The sequence below is a fragment of the Bos indicus x Bos taurus genome, chromosome 20 (genome assembly GCF_003369695.1).
Source record: "Bos indicus x Bos taurus breed Angus x Brahman F1 hybrid chromosome 20, Bos_hybrid_MaternalHap_v2.0, whole genome shotgun sequence".
Taxonomy (NCBI): domain Eukaryota; kingdom Metazoa; phylum Chordata; class Mammalia; order Artiodactyla; family Bovidae; genus Bos; species Bos indicus x Bos taurus.
The window spans coordinates 58,718,610-58,735,594 of record NC_040095.1 but is presented as its reverse complement, the minus strand read 5'-3'; the positions used below and the strand labels follow the sequence as shown (position 1 = coordinate 58,735,594).

At 49.1% G+C, this 16,985-nt stretch overlaps 1 protein-coding gene across 2 annotated transcripts in view; it reads left to right on the top strand.

Moving 5' to 3' along the window:
- The first annotated feature begins 3,924 nt into the window (after positions 1–3,924).
- Positions 3,925–16,985, top strand: part of TRIO (trio Rho guanine nucleotide exchange factor) — a 363,125-nt gene continuing 350,064 nt past the window's right edge. For both annotated transcript variants that reach the window (XR_003507150.1, XM_027519979.1), the window contains exon 1: positions 3,925–3,990. The gene's annotated coding sequence lies outside the window, so the exon portion shown is untranslated. The remainder of the gene's footprint in view (positions 3,991–16,985) is intronic.

Here is a 16,985-nt window from a genome sequence, read left to right as displayed (position 1 = left end):
AAAGATTTGGAAGGAAGTATGATGAATCTGGAATGAAGTTTACTTCCTGCAGAGGAAATTACAATTCTGCAATTTGTGGGGAGAGGAAATGGATCACTTTAAACCCCCATGTGAGTCTCTGAAAGAGGAAGTCTGTGCCAAGGTAGGCTTTGGGGGTCTGGGAGCAGAGAGCACAGGGCCTCACTTTGTGGGGTGGGACTGAGCATCCCAGGAACCGCTGAATGTCTTCTTGAGCGCTTGGGGAGTAGCTCAGGAGGGGTGCTGACTGCCAGAAGGCCATCAGGGGCCCCAGTGGTTGGTGAGCAGGATAGAACAGCAGAAAGCAGCAAAGTCATGGCAATGCCTTCAGTCTGAGTAGGATCGTCAAGGAGGCAGACACACACAGGACACACATGAGCCTCAGTGCCAGAACGAGCTCATGATGACCAAGTTCAGTTCAGTCGATCAGTCGTGTCTGACTCTTTGCGACCCCATGGACTGCAGCACGCCAGGCCTCCCTGTCCATCACCAACTCCTGGAGTTTACTCAAACTCATGTCCATCGAGTCAGTGATGCCATCCAACCATCTCATCCTCTGTCGTCCCCTTCTCCTCCCGTCTTCAATCTTTCCCAGCATCAGGGTCTTTTCCAATGAGTCAGTTCTTCACATCAAGTGGTCAAAGTATTGGAGTTTCAGCTTCAACATCAGTCCTTCCAATGAACATTCAGGACTGATTTCCTTTAGGATTGACTGGTTTGATCTCCTTGTTCTCAAGAGTCTTCTCCAGCACCACAATTTAAAAGCATCAATTCTTTGGCGCTCAGCTTTCTTCACAGTTCAACTCTCACATCCATACATGACTACTGGAAAAACCATAGTTTTGACTAGATGGATCTTTGTTGGCAAAGTAATGTTTCTGATTTTTAATATGCTGTCTAGGTTGAAGACCAAGGGCCAGGTGCCATCTCCCCATCCCCACCTCATGTTGTGATCTCACCAATGCCTCTGGGAGTTTGGCTTCAACCTTAGGGAGAAGGCAGGAAGGGGAATGTACTCAGTTGGCAAAGAAAGTTCCTGGAGATTATTTTCTCCAAACTAGGATTAAGCCATGAGGAGAAATGGGAGCTGGAGACAGAAATTACCCAACTGAAAAATAAGAAAAAGAAACATTGTCAGCACACCTGAGCTGATAGCCTGTGAAATTTGGACCAACTGAATTTTTTTTTCTTTTTGATATTCCACATACAATTAAAAATTTTTTAAAAATAAGCTTCTATTTTAGAATAGATTTAGATTCTAAAATAACAAGACAAGTTGTGAAGATAGTACAGAGTTCCCTTATAGCTCAATCCAATTTTCCCATATTACTCACAATTAATGAATCAGTACTGGTACATCATTATTAACTAAAGTCCATATGTTATTCATATTTTCTTAGTTTTTACCTAATGTGCTTTCTTGGTTCCAGGATCCTTAAGAATACTACATTACATTTAGTTATCATGTTTCCTTGGGCTCTTCTTGGCTGTGACAGTTTTCAGACTTTGCTTACTTTTGTTGACCTTAACAGTTTGGGGAAGTATTGGTCAGGTCATTTGCAGAATGCCCTTAACTGGGATTTGTCTGTTATTTTTCTCATGATTAGACTGTGTTTCTGGGAGGAAGACAATAGGGCTAAAGTGGCATTTTCATTACATCATATCAAGGGTATATACCATCCACACGATTTATCTCTGCTGGTAATCTTGTGAAGTAATGTTTGTCAGTTTTCTTCATTATAAAGTTATCCTTCTGGAAGTTGAAAGTGCAGACTACAGTTAAGGACTATTCCATGTCACTGAGGGCAGAGTATCTAAGTATTAATTTTGAATTCTTCTGCGAGGGACATTTGTCTCTTCTCTCTTAATTATTTACTCATTCAATCATTGCATTATATCGGTATGCACTCATGTATATTTATTATACTTTGGGTATAATAGAACATTGCTTTATTTTGCTGTTCAAATTGTTACAGCTTTGATCACTGGGAGCTCTTTCAGTGGGCTTCTGTGTCCCTTTGAGAGACCCTCATCATTGTTCTGGATGTTGATTAATTAAACAAAAAATTTTTCGTAGCACTTCCTTATCATCTGGCACAACAAGATGCTCTAGGTTCTCTTGTACGTTTCCTGTTTTAGTCCCAGAGTCAGCCGATGCACCTGAGGAACCTGGTTTCCTTTTGCTGAAGAACGGTGTGAATAAAAGATCTGAGTGCCTGATGTGCGACTTGCTGCAAGAGTGTTATGCCTAAGTCCACTCAGCTGACAGAGCAAGGAAATGGACATACATGTAACAGCCTGTGTATAACATATATATAACACATATCTGCAAATCTTTTCTTACCCACCTGCATCTATATTAAGCTAAACAGGAGTTCATACTGACGTCTCCAACTCTAATCCCGTACCACACGGATCATTCTAGGCTTCCTCACAGTGCAAAACCTGGTATTCATCATTCACTATTAATTTTCTTAATTGTTCATTTCCAGTGTTCATGTATATTGGTTTCATGAGTATTTCACCAGTTTTTTTTTGTTTGTTTTTTAAATCAATCTTATCTATCTCTTGTTTCCGGCGCACTGGATACCAATACCTTTTGCTTCCTTCGCTTGTAGCCAGGTACATAGGTGTTTGTACTCGAATATTTTGTCAAATGCGGGTGTGACACGGATCTTCCTTAAAGGAGGATGTCACCTACCCCTCACTTCCTTTGGTCTCCTTAGCCACCATCACCTTCCCCCTTCTCTACATTCTGGTGGAAGGGGCGGAGGAGCTGTGAGTCCCGAAGCTCCTGTGGCAGACGAGGAGACAGACGGCCCCCAGGAGTTCAGAGGCCTGCTCCATTATTCCCTCTGGGGCTGGAGTACAACACACGACCTGTTTTCATAATCTCTTCCCATTCAACAACTATTGTGGAGCCCCGTCTACGCGCACACCGGGCCCTGAGCCGAAGTCATCCCGCCCCGCGGCGAGATCAGTCATCAACAGCTCCAGCGATCGGAGGGCGGTGCGGCGCTGCAGGAGCGAGCGTCCAAAGGGGGCGCCATGACGGGCCTGGAAAGGTGCGCGCCCTCGCTGCCTCAAAGCGTTCCCTCCTTTTCGCCGCCGTCCGCGGGAGGGAACAACGCTGAAACGCTCCCGCCGCCGCCCGCCGGCCCTCCTGCGCGGCCCCGCCCCTCCCGCCAGGCCCTGCCCATCACACGCCCCGCCCACCCGCCGAGCCCACGCTCCGGCCCCAGACGATATTCACCGGAAACTCACGAAGCCCCTCTCTTTTTTTTTTTTTTTTCCCCTTCCTCTCCTTTCCCTGCTCTCCCTTTTCCTTTCACCCGGGTTCCCTCCGCCGTGATTTCCCCCCTCCCCCCTCCTTCCTTTCCCCATCTGAAATCAAGATGGAGGCTCGCGGTGGCCGCCGGCGCCCGTGATCGCGGAGCTCCCGCCGGCCCCCGCGGGCCACCCCCCATCCCCCGCCGCCCTCGCGACTGCGTGTCCGGCGCCGCGGCGCGCGTGGCTGCCCGCGCTCCAGCCGGCGCCGCCGAGGCCGTGGCTCCGCGCTCCCGCCCCGCGGCCGGCTCGCGGCTCCCGGGCGGAGTCCTCGTCTATGTGGACGCGCTCCTCGGGCCGAGCCGCCGCCGCCGCCCGCCGCCGCCGCCGCCGCCGCCCCGGGGCTCTGCGTCCACGCGCCGGGCGCGGACAGCAGGGCGCTCGGCGCCGCCAGGCCCGGCGCGGAGCGGGCGGCGCGCGGCGCTAGGGGCGCGGGGCCCGAGCCGGGCGCGGCCGCGGGCGCCGCCGCAGCCATGAGCGGCAGCAGCAGCAGCGGCGGCGGCGGTGCTGCCGCCGCCCCCGCCGCGTCCTCCGGCCCCGCCGCTGCGGCCAGCGCGGCGAGCTCGGGCTGCGGGGGCGGCGCCGGCGAGGGGGCCGAGGAGGCGGCCAAGGACCTGGCCGACATCGCGGCCTTCTTCCGATCCGGTGAGTGCACCCGCGCCGCTGCCCGCGCGCTCCGCCACCGGCCCCCGCCGCGGAGGCGCGGTCCGCGGTCACTGCCGCGCCCGGTGCTTGCTCGCCCGCCCGTCGGGCCCGGAGCGCGCCCGCCCAGGCCGCTGCCCTGCACCCCAATACCCGCGGGTCCCGTTGCCCGCGCCGCCCTGAGCGCCGCGGATCGGCCCCGGCGCCGCCGGCTCGTCCTTCCCTTCGTCCCCGCCCCTGGTTTCCCGGGTGAAATCTCCCCGTCGCCCGCCCCGGCGGCTACCGCTCCACCGGTTGGGGCGCCGGCTCTTTGTCTCCTTCGCGGGAGGGCCGAGGAGGCGGCGGCGGCAGGGACGGCGAGGGCGGAGGCCCCCCTGTCCCCCGGAGGCCGAGCGGACGGGGGCGGCGGGGCCGGGCCCCGGGAAAGCGGTCTCTCATCTGGGCTGGTCTTCGTAGCCGATTTGTCCGTGGTCCCTCCTCAGCTCCATAAGCAGCCAGGTTTCTTCTCTCGCCTGTCACCTCCCTGGCCTCGGTCTACACTTCTGTGAAACGGGGCTGCCGGGGCACTGGCCGCCCGGGGAGGGGAGGAGGTCGGTGATGGCTGAAATGGAGCGAGGCCGGCCGGGCGATGGGTGAGCCATTGTCTCCGGGGGTAGCCCGGGAGGGACACCCTGGGGACGTGGTGGCCCCGGGGGTGGAGGCGCGGGACCGGCACGCGCTGGGCCCTGCCCGGGAGGTAGTGCCGGGGTGGCCGTGTGTTTCTTGGTCAAAGAGGAGGGGGTTGGTCACGGGAGAGCCAAGCTTTGCGACCCGCCCGGGGGGGACTGGCGCGGGAGGCGTGACAAGGCGTCCTGGGGACCCCGGCGGCAGCGCCTCGTCCCGCCCGCGCCCCTGCGTCCCCGCGCCCAGTCCGGTTTGTTCGCGCGTCCGGGCGACCTCGCGGCCCCGCGGCGCGGTGCCCGGCGGACCAGGCGCGGGGCAGGGAGAATGCAGACTGGGCGCTGGAGAGCCGAGGAGGGCGGGCCAGGCCGGGGCGGGCGGGAGGGCGCGGGGCGCGCGCGGGGTGCTGGTGGCGGCTCCCGGGAGGACGTCGGGGGAGCGGACTGCGGCGGGATGCGCGCCAGAGGCCCGAGGCTCACGTTTCTTCGTGGCCCGTTTCAAAATCCGGTCGCCAGATCCGGTGAGATCAGTTGGGTAATCTGGGTCGCAGGGAGCAATTTGCAGCGGGTGCGCGATAGTCGGAGGCAGAAGTTAGCCTTGCCGGGGAGAGCCCTGGTTTAGTAGTACTGTCTTCCCTCGTTTTCTTGATCCTTGCCAGGCGGGGTTCGTTTTGAGTCGTTTTAACAGATTGGTTGTGGCTGGGAGTGACACTCGCTGACTCTGTGCTGTCAGCTTGGGGTTAATACACTCCCTAGTGCTCTCTCTCCTTGTGAGGTCCCCACAGAAAGCAGAGGTTTAGGAAAACACAAACTCCTTCAAATGAAAGCCTTTTTTTGTGTGCAACTCGCCCGATAGAGCAGCCCCATCTTACCACTTAATAGCAGACCTGGGACGTCTTCCCTTCATGCCCCGAAGCTAAGTCTAGCCTGTCTTCTCTCTCTCTCTCCACCACCTGTCACAGAATAATAGATTCTGTGCAGAATCCAGCGCCTTTCAAAGGCGTGTGTGCCCTGGAGAGGGAATTTTTGGTGCTTATGAGGCCAGACTTTCTTACATCTTTATTATTCACAGTGGAGAAATCACTTCTGCTCAGAAGAGCCTCAGAAGACATCAAGTTGGACTGGATGCTCACAGAATACTTTCTCTCAGTTACTGTGGCTCTCCCCAGGGTTTACCTGTCGGTGGCCAGGGGCCTCGTCCTGTGTTTGCTCCTGTTCATGTTCGCTTTGGGGTAGAACCAGTCCGTGCTGCTCACGAGTTTGTTCTTTTCTTCCTCACTCCAAAATTGATTGGACATACTGCCCCTTTCCTTGTTTGACTTGGAATCAGGAACCAGAGCAGATTGTAAGTAGGCAGCCATTGTGCATCCCATCCCAGGGTTAGCCTAGAAGGTCTTTTGAATGTGCTTTTCCCTCCTTAGGGCAACCCTGAATTCCTGACCTAGATCTTGGCTCCAGCATCTGGGGCAGCGATCGCTAGCAGAGGGAGAAGAGAGGAGAGGGACCCTTCAGTTGGATTGATGGGTAGGGGTGGGAAGGGGCAAATGGTTAGACAGATGAAGCAGGGGGACCCTGGGTGGGGACCTCACCTGGTGGAATGGCAGAGGCGGGGGTTTGGAGGGGGATGGCCCTGCTGGGCAGTTTTGATTGAATGTGGATGATTGAACAGAGAGAGGTCAAGTCCGTTAGTAAAATCAGACATTCTTTCCTAAGATGTAGAAACCCAGAAAATAGGTTTTTACTGACTGGGGGGGACAGATCAGAGTGTGATCGGTTTTCCATGGTGGTGTCAGCCTGGTGCTTAAGATTGCCAGTCTGCCTTAGACAAGGCACTTCTACTGGTTGCTTTTCATTTCTTGGCCCTGGAACTGTTGGTTTGGCGACCTTATTTTCATGCCTCCTTTTTGTTCCTTGTCCATACTGCAAGGATTTACTTTTATCCTTGTGGTTGCTGAGTGAAAACTGGTAACTATGATTGGATGAAAGAAGGAGAATTTAGCTTATTAGAGCTTTTACATAATTAGAGCAGTTCAGGAATAGAATGAAGGCCATGATTACTGGATGCACTCAAGCAGGGCACTGCCACCTGCCTGGTTTGGGAGCTGGGACCTGGGGGCAGGACCCCTACACTTGGAGAGGGTCTGGGGGGTGGCTCCAGGGCTTTTAACCTCCTTGGACTCTGTTGTTCCCTCTGAGCTCCTAGCTCCTAGTGGTCATTCTTTAGTTTTCTTGTCAAAAGGCATCACAAACATGAGCTAGTCCATTTAGAACAATTTTTTTTAAAGTTTACAGAAGAGGAATCAGACTTCTAGGGAGGTTGAGTGACTTGTTCAGAAGAGAACTCTGGTAGAGTTGGGGTCAGGGCCGGGAAGCACTTCCATCACTGGTACTCTTTCCCCAGTTGCCTGTCATGGCCAGGACTTCGCTTACCAGGATTTGTTCTCAATCCCGCTGGGACCAATCACTTTTATTGCCAATCTATTTTGGGGCCCTGTTCTTGTGACAATAAATCATTCTTTCAGAGCTCTCTATTTAACCTTGCAAGAGTGTGTGTGTGTCTGGAGGGGGTACTTACATAAATGCCTTATTTTTAACCTGCCTGGTATGTTTCAGGTTGGTATTATATGAATATGCAGAGCATAAGGGTTTGTGGTTATTCTGAAAGGTGGTCAGCTCACTGGGCTAGGTTCCTTACTAAGTCTTACTTCTGGACCTGTTGCTGCAGCCCTTCCCTTTACAATGGAATGTGTGAAGACACTTGAGTCAGTTACTTACTGAGAGAGCAGGGTGCATGTCCTTCTATGTTGATATAATGATTTCCTCATGGAATATTGAGGGAACTTGTCTTCAGATTTCTGCTTCTAACACCACTTAAGTCGCTGGCCTCTGAGCTTGCCCTGCTGCTTCTGTGTATATTTAGAAGCCTGGCAACTTTGGTCTTTGTGAGCACCAATAATAATTATTGTATTAAGAAGTCAGTCCTTGTTACCCTCAATATTTTGAAAAGGAAAGCAGAAGAAAATGTAACTTGATAGTGAATGTTAGTTTCCCCCTTTTCAGTGGCACAGTGAGGTTCTGTTTTAGACGAGAGCAGAGAGGGAGCTGGAAGTATCCTAGAAGTGATTTTTAGGAAATCAGAGGACAGTTAAAAAAAAAAAAAAATCACTGAAGGAAACTTTCCATTAAGACCTTGTAAACTGACTTATTGACATAGACAATTGTATTTTTTCCTTTGCAGTTTAACCATCCACGATTCAAATGATTTAGATGAAGCCATTTAAACCGTTTAAATGATTAACCAAAATTTAAATGAAGCCAGTGGTTCTGTTCAAGGCGTGGCATGTGGTTTAAATCTGTTCAAGTGTGTATTAAAAATATGTGATTAGCATGGCCTTTTCTGGCCTTTTAAATCTTGTGATAAATGTGGGATCCGTTTCTAAGTGAAAGATGTGTTTGGAGGGGTCATAATCTAAATCAGCCGTATCTGATATTTAAGTTTATTTTCTTGACTCTTCCACTGAGGAAATAAAATTTTATCTCATATCCTTGGCGGCATTCCAGAGAAAAGTCCAATTCTTAATCAATAGCCACACTTTGACTGCCTAGTCAAGTCACTTAGGTTGATAGGGATGAATTGTGTTGTACTATAAAAAGCCGCCTTAACAACCCCCTTCATTCCTCCTCGGTTCTCTAATGAATTGGTTTTTTATTTCCTTAAGTGCATTGTCTCGACGGATTTTTAGTGGTGCCGCTGGCAGAACAGAAGCCCCCCCTCGGTGCACGGGGAAGAATGGCTGTGGGTGAGAACCCCGCCGTGTTCCCGGGAAAGGGGGCGGCGCCTCCGCCGCGGCTCCGTTCTTCGTCTCGCGAGCATTTGGCCTAAGCGCCTGGGCGAACGCCCCGGGGCGGTTGTGTCTGTTCTGAGGACCGAGATGCAGGCTTTTGTATCTTTTCCCCTTATCCTCAGCCCCGCGCAGGCCGCTGGGGGGGGGGCGGGGCGGGGGACAGGGTTGGCCCAGGGGCGCAGACAGGTTACGAGGGGTTAGATGGAGCCGGGACGGAGTTCTCTCTCGTTCCACTCCAGATTGCGCCGCTGAGCCGTCCAGTCAGCCCTGGACGAGGGGACGAGCCCGCGCGGAAATCTTGAGCGGGTGTATTATTATTGTTATTACTGTTGTTCGCCTGGGGCCATTCAAGGTATTCCTGTCGCTGTATCTCTGCACTGAGGGCAAAGGAGCAAAAATGGAGAAAGGGTTTGCGGGTCGGGACAAGGCCCCCCCCCCCCCCCCTTCCCCTTCCCCTTCCCTGCTCCCCGCCGCCCCAGGGCCCCCGTATCCACCGCGGAGGCCCTGCCTCCCCGACTGTCTGTCTTCTGTTTGCTGTCACAGTACCCGGCCCTAGCCCCGGGGTCTCCCAGCGAGGAGACCCCCTGGCTGGAGTTTCCAAGCGGGTGACATTCTTGTTGATGGGGGTTCCCGCTCTCCTGTTTACTGGTTGGCCAGTGTCTCAGTCTTATCTTCACTTTCTCACTTGCTAATGGAAGCCTCGGTTTGCTTGGTTACCTTTATTTCCTCCTTTTTGGTTCTCTCTTCCCATAAGGAAGTCCCTGTAAACCCAAGTTCTGCAGCCCCTGCCCTCTGGTAAAGGTTATATGTCTGGGTCGAGTTTGACAGGAGGGTGTGTGGGCTTCCCAGGCTTAAGGCCTAGGGGCTTGATCCGGAGACAGGGTGCGACCTCCTGGAGTATTTGGTCTAATGCCAGATGTGCTCTGGCAACATGAAACTGCACTTAGGTCATAAACGCATTTGCATTGCGGGCTTCCCTGGCGGCTCAGGCAGTAAAGAATCTGCCTGCAACGCGGGAGACCCAGTTTTGATCCCTGGGTCGGAACGATCATCTGGAGAAGGAAATGGCAGCCCATGCCAATACTCTTGCCCGGAGAATCCCACGGACAGGAACCCGGCAGGCTACAGCCCATGGGGTCGCAAAGAGTCAGGCATGACTGAGCGACTAAGCACAGCACACACACACTTGCATTAATAGGCTACTGACTTCTTTGATCAGCCACACGTCTGCTCTTCGCTGGGAGGACTGTGAAGCAGTCTATAGAGCAGATCTTGAGTTTGGAAGGATCATGCTGTTTGGGCTCTGTCATAAGTTAGTACAGTTTAGCAGTTGCCCTGACAGACGAAGCTGTAATGAAAACTTTCTTGCTCTAGGGTACTTTGGGTTAGTGGTGTCCACATGAGTCCGTCAGGCTTATTTTCTTACAGCCCATAGCCCTGTGTGGACAGTGATGAATTGCACTCAGTTTCTCTTTAGGAGGGGTTTCTGTAAGGTCCTGCCCACTGCATGGCCTTCTCTTTTCCTTCCAAGTACTTGGTATATTGCTCTGTCCCTGTCCCACTGCTGGGAAGAGTTAAGGCCCTTCCTTCACTGTTTGCTGCTCTTGCTGGCATTTACAAGAGTAGATGTGAACAGATGAACTGTGGTACATCCATTCAGCTGATGCTGCGTGAAGGAAGGCTGCCTCCAAAGGCTGCATAGGAGTCCACTTGTATGACTTTCTCAAAGAAATAGAACTGGAGGGACAGAGAAGCGATCGGTTGGTTACCAGGAGTTAGAGCAGGGAAAAGGGTGACTCCAGAGGGGCAGTGTGGGGGGTGTTTTTAAGGATGATGAAAGTGTTTTGCATCCTGGCTGTGGTGGTGATTCTGCATATTAAAATTCATAGACCTGAACACAGGAAAAGGAACCCATTTGTATTGTATGTTAATTTAAAACATAACATTAAACAAAGACTAGCTACAAACTGAGGAGAAGGCAATGGCACCCCACACCAGTACTCTTGCCTGGAAAATCCCATGGATGGAGGAGCCTGGTGGGCTGCAGTCCATGGGGTCGCTAAGAGTCGGGCACGACTGAGCGACTTCACTTTCACTTTTCACTTTCATGCATTGGAGAAGGAAATGGCAACCCACTCGTGTTCTTGCCTGGAGAATCCCAGGGACGGGGGAGCCTGGTGGACTGCCGTCTATGGGGTCGCACAGAGTCGGACACGACTGAAGCGACGTAGCAGCAGCAGCAGCTACAGACTGGGCAAAAACATTTTTTATAATTCAGATGAGGAATTATATGTGAAGGATTGTAAAAGGGTTTCCTCAAATCAATAAGAAAGGCAGTCCAAAAGGGAAATAGACAGTGCAACTACAGAACGGCCACACACGTTCAAGGAAATGCAAATACAAACCGTGAGACACCAACAGAAGCCAAGTCTAACAGAAGTTATTTCTCAAGTTTAATTTCCTAAACTTGAATAAAACTGAGTAATTTTGGAAAGACTTTCCCGTTTATTTTAAAGATAGTAATAGTACAAGCTGGGTTAGAAAAGGTGGAGGGACCAGAGATCAAATTGCCAACATTCATTGAATCGTAGAAAAAGCAAGAAAATTCCAGAAAAAACTCTACTTCTGCTTCATTGACTATGCCAAAGCCTTTGACTCTGTGGGTCACAACAAACTGTGGAAAATTCTTAAAGAGATGGAAATACTAGACCACCTTACCTGTCTGGTGAGAAACCCGTATTCAGGTCAAGAAGCAACAGTTAGAAAGGGACAGAGAACAACTAACTGGTTCCAAATTGGGAAAGGAGTATGTCAAGGCTGTATATTGTCACCCTGCTTACTTAACTTCTATGTAGAGTACATTATGTGAAATGCCAGGCTGGATGAATCACAAGCTGGAATCAAGATTGCCAGGAGAAATATCAACAACCTCAGATACGCAGATGATACCACCCTAATGGCAGAAGGTGAAGAGGAGCTAAAGAGCCATTTGATGAAATCGAAAGAGGAGAATGAAAAAGCTGGCTTAAAACTCAACATTCAGAAAACTAGATCATGGCATCTGGTCCCATCACTTTGTGGTAAATATTAATAGAAGGGGAAAAAGTGGAAGCAGTGACAGATTTTATTTTCTTGGGCTCCAAAATCACTGTGGATGGTGACTTTAGCCATAAAATGAAAAGACACTTGCTGCTTGTGAAGGACAGCTATGACAGACCTAGACACCGTATTCAAAAGCAGAGACATCACTTTGCTAACAAAGGTCCATCTAGTGAAAGCTGTGGTTTTTCCAGTAGTCATGTATGGATGTGGGAGTTGGACTATAAAGAAGCTGAGCTCTGAAGAATTGATGCTTTCGAATTGTGGTTCTGGAGAAGACTCTTGAGAGTCCCTTGAACCTGCAAGATCAAACCAGTCAGTCTTAAAGGCAGTCTACCCTGAACATTCATTGGAAGGATTGATGCTGAAGCTGAAGCTCCAATACCTTGACCTCCTGATGCAAAAAGCCGACTCATTGGAAAAGACCCTGATGCTGGGAAAGATTGAAGGCAGGAGGAGAAGGGGGCGACAGAGGATGAGATGGTTGGATAGCTTCACCAACTCAATGAGTGTGAATTTGAGCAAACTCCTGGAGACAGTGGAGGACAGAGAAGCCTGGTGTGCAGGCTTGGTTGCAAAGAGCTGGACAGGATTGAGCAACCGAACGATGGACCTAAGGTGGGACCAGACTTTCTGTAATGTCTAGGGTTAATCTGGGGAAAGGTTGAAGATAGTTATGGGGAAATAGAGATTCTTTTCTTAGATTCTGTAAGAAGCATAACTTGAGAATCCATTTGACAAGTCTGCTGACTTAAAAAAAACTATCTTTAGATGCGAACAGTCACCATTTTTCCTGCTTTAAATTTTCCCACTCTGCTGAGTTTTGCTGCTGTCCAGAAGGAAAAAGAGTAGCACAGGCAGAGTGGTCCGCTGTGCCTTGACATTCCTGGTGTTAAAAAGGGAATTTCTAGGAGGGGGCGTTGTTACTGTATAAATAACTGTGTGAGATCATTCACCCTCAGTTCATGGACTTTCCTACATGTAATTAACTCTGAAGCTGTGTATTTCACAGTGTTGATGGTTAAGGAGTGAATTTATAAAGTGTTAGTCTCCCCACTTAAAGACTCATAACCATAAAATGAAGTTGTTCTTGAACTTGAGAAAAACACAATTCAAATTTAAAAGTATTATCCTGGAATATTTTTAGATAGGTTTTGTTGGTGTCTCTTCAAGTGTGGTTGCCTGTGTGTATCTTGGAAAAGTCATAAAAATCCCCACTTTGGAATTCTGTGAATGGGAGGTGTCAGTGCAAGAAGAAATGAATATATCAGAGACTGATATTTGAAATCTGTTTTTTTGTTTTTAATTTTTTGGTCACATGGCCTGTGGGAGTGTAATTGCCCGATCAGAGATCCAACCCCTAGTCCCTGCATTGGAAGTGCGGAGTCTTAACCACTGGACTGCCGGGGAAGTCCTTGAAATCTATTTTAAAACAACCCTTGTTTCTTAGTATATGTGAAGTGGAATGTATAAATAACATGTGTTTTAGGGCAAGATGTTTTAATTTGAGTTTGAAAATTAGGCTTATGAAAAGTCTGAGAGGTTGGTCCGAACAGTATATACAGTTTTTGCATTGTTGATTGCTTTTACTTCACTTCCTCTTCTCAATCTGATTCACATCTTTAAGGATTCCTCTTTCCTTCGTTACTGTTGCTGTTGAACATCGGGCCTGCAAACCGGAGTAGGGCCCTCCTGGGCCATGTGGATTCTGCAAGTTTTATGTTTTCTTACTTGCTTTTACTCTTAAGTTAATGCTTGTTCTTGATATCAGATGCACTAGGATCTGCAGGAATAACAAAGTGCATGTTATTTATTTATTTTTATTAGTTTAGCTTTTAAGTGATAAGGACCAAAAAGTACCATTCCTCTGTTTATTCTGAGGGTGCACACAAATACATTGGGAAGCAGTGCTTTTATTAGACTGTTGCTTTAAGTATTTCTGCTGATCTAGAATCAGTCCTAGAATGAAATCTCCAAAGTCTAAATTTTCTAATACTTTACCATCCTAATAACAAATAGATTCCTGGTGTCTGATACTAAACAGATGTTTCTTGCTTGTAGATAGCTATTCAAAAAAAAAAAAAAAAATTGTGATTATGAGAAATCCCTTCCAGCCCTCACTGTCCTTTTCAGTACCACAGTGATGGTAGTTGGCACCCAAGGACCCTTACCAGCTCCAAAAAGCCAGATTGCACCGAGGCAGAGTGTATTTCACATGTTTATTCCAGAGTTACTTCACCTCCATCTAAACGCTGTTGCTTTTGCTCTAATATATCTTGGGTCCGAAAACTTTGAGGACCGTCGCTAATTGGATGGTTTCCAGGCCATCCGTTTCCTTCACGTGACAGTTCTGTTCACGTGTCTCCCTCTGGGAGAGCAGCTCCTCGCGGGAGTAGTGAGTTTCAGCATTCTGTGAGCTGGCCATGTACCTGTTTGTTTCCGGATATTTGACTGCAGCCTGCGAGATGCAGAATCTGCCGTGTTCTTTGCTGGGCATCTCTCATCTCCATGGCATCGTTTATAGGTCCTGTCTCAGCCCTGCTGATTGCTGAACACACAGAAGGGGACAGCCTGCAGGTGAGATGGGACCTGTCCCTCCCTGAACCACATTACTGGAGACCTCTGACTGTAAACCCTATGCAGGATTAAGGTGGGATGATGGTAAATTGTCCGTGACAGCTTGTACTGTGGATTTGGGGCTGTTTGTGGGGAAAATGGGATGGCGGACAGTCGTGGAATTGCACGCTTGCTATAACCTAAGTAAGTATTCAGCAGCAGCTGCCAGAGCGATATGGGAGGCCAGGACCCCCAGTCCTTGGGGGTCAGCTAATATCTTTGGAGTTAGGCTCCACAGAGGGTCAAGTAAGTGCATGCAGAAGCAGTAACCTGCTTGTAATGTCAGAGGGTAATATTTAAAATGCCATGTTTGTTCCCTTCCCCCCAAAACATTATGAACGCCAACCTTGTCCTTCAAGAAAACCTGGTGAAGCTCTCTCTTAACTATTATCTCTGTTGCTGCTACCACCTGAGGGCCTGTGGGTCTAGGTGCGAGCAGGTGTTTTATATACGTTTTCTCATGTAAAATCAGATCCCCCCACCCCCTCCAGCAGGTGGAGGCTATTTCTGTGTTCGGATGAGGATCTCAGCCTCTGGGGAGGTTGAATGACTGCCCCAGTTTGCACCGCTTATGAGGGCTTGGGCTGGAATTTAAACCCACAGCTGCCAGACCACAAAGCCCCCACATTGCCTTTTCTTCTCCAATGGAGGGAAAGAGGAGAAACGACCCTCCCTCCATACAGCATCCCACAAGGCCTGGTGTTGTAATTGTCAGATTTTAAAACTGAATGTGTACATCCTCCTGTGTTGAAGATGGAAGCTGTAATTTACAAGTCTCACACTGAACAAAAGTGGAATGACAGATTCTGGGATAGAGCAAGCACTTTTTCACTGTAGTCTGAGCCCCGTGATTTAGCTTCTGTACCTTTCCTCTTCTCACCTGATGAAAGCTGATGTTCCTTCTTACATAAATAACCCCAGTAACCCCAGCTGTCCCGCTGAGATGGTTTTGAGTTTTGCTGCCTCTAGTCTGTCTCTGTCTAGGGAGGACTCGTGTGGCTGGGCTGGTCCCCACTTCCCTGGCTGTGGCCACTTGGTCTGAAGGGGGAGGAAGTCTCAGTGGCCCTCAGGGTTGGCGGAGGGAAGTTTGGGAAGGGCAGGGAGAGGCTGGCTGGGGAGGGAAGTTTTCCAGCCATTGGCTGTGTGTATCACATTATAAAGAATTCCCGGGCTTCCTTTCTAACTGAGGAAGGTTGCATGGGCGGGGGCGTGGGGAGGGGCCAGAGATGCTAAGCTGCTTTTTTAGGGGACAGTTTTATGAGGTGGGTGTGGTCCTTCCCTGGCTTCTTTCTCAAGCTGTTTTGCAGCTTCTCTTGTCTTTTTTGTTATTCATGGAAATGTACGCATAGATGATGAATGTTGTGGTCATGGGGAACAGAGACTTACTTCCTGCCATCCTCCTTTCGTGAGATAACTTCTGGGCGTGTGTTCTAGGTTTTCCTTTCTGTGGGGTGCATTTGCATCAGGTACACCTCACCTGTCTCCCTCACAGTATATCAACGGAAGGTGTACTATCCTCTTAAAATCTAATTTTCCTTTCTTCCTGGTTTATTCAAGGAGTTTCAGATTTTTTTAGTTTTTGTTTAATTGTTGCTTTAAAAAAAATTCTACAATTAAAGTCATATTGGCCTACTGTTGAATGGGAGAGTATGTGCTTTTGACATGCTATTTTAGTTGATCTTGATTTTAAACCAGCACAGGAGGTACAAGGCTCAAATTTGTATCAACTTAGTCAAGTTGAGATTTCACTTGTATGCATCATTTCTGGCTGTTGAGTTGGTTCTTGTCTTCATGGTTGATTGCATTTAAAGTTTGTTGCGGTTTTTTCTGCAGGAGGAGATGGCAGATGAGTTTATTTTGAGAAACCAGTTTTCATGTTCAGAGAAGAACTCAAAATCCCCAGTTGTTACTATTTCACTGCAGGAACATCACCTCCTCCTCCCCTCCCCCTTCTCTGGATATGTATACACACACACACACACACACACATATATTTGTATATATTAAATTTAGATATTATTTTGTGTCTGAACCATTTGAGAGTAAGTTGCAAGGTGATGTTGCCCTTACCTCTAAAGGGTGACTCCACAGTATTTTCTCAGAGCAAGGACATTCTCTTACATAATGACCCAAATTAGGAAATTAATTTTTATTATCTAAATTTGCTGACTTCAATAAAATTTTACCAATGATTCCAGAAACTCTTGGTGATTAAAAAATCTTGGTGGTCCAGCATTCTATCCAGGAACACATACAATTATTGATAGATTTAGTTGTCATGTCTCTTTGGTTTTCTTTAATTTGGAACATCTCCCCAGCCTGTCTCTTTTGTTCCTGGAAGGTTCTAGTCCGTTCTTTGGAGGACGGTCTCTCGGTTTGGGGGGAGTTCCTCCTGATCAGGTTCAGGCCGTGCGTGGCCAACGGAAGGGCTGAGTCCTTCCCCTAACGCCCCATGGGGGGCCCAGCTGTCACCTGCCGTCTGTGAGATGTCCGTTCAGTCTTCTGATTCAGGGGTGACTACCACTGTACTGTTCACTTGTAATCAGCATCTTGTGAAGAGAGAATTCGAGACTGTGGAAAATCCTGTTCCTCTGCTGACTCTAATTTGCTAGTTATCTTCATTGCTGACTTTTGCCCGAATCAGTGATTATTATGATAATTTCAACCTGGTGAGGTTTCTAGCTTCATTACTCCTTCTGTGCTTCGACCGTAAGGGCAGAGCCTCTCTCCATGCCGCACTTATTTATTTCTGTAAGTGTGGCCTTACAGATTCCTGTCT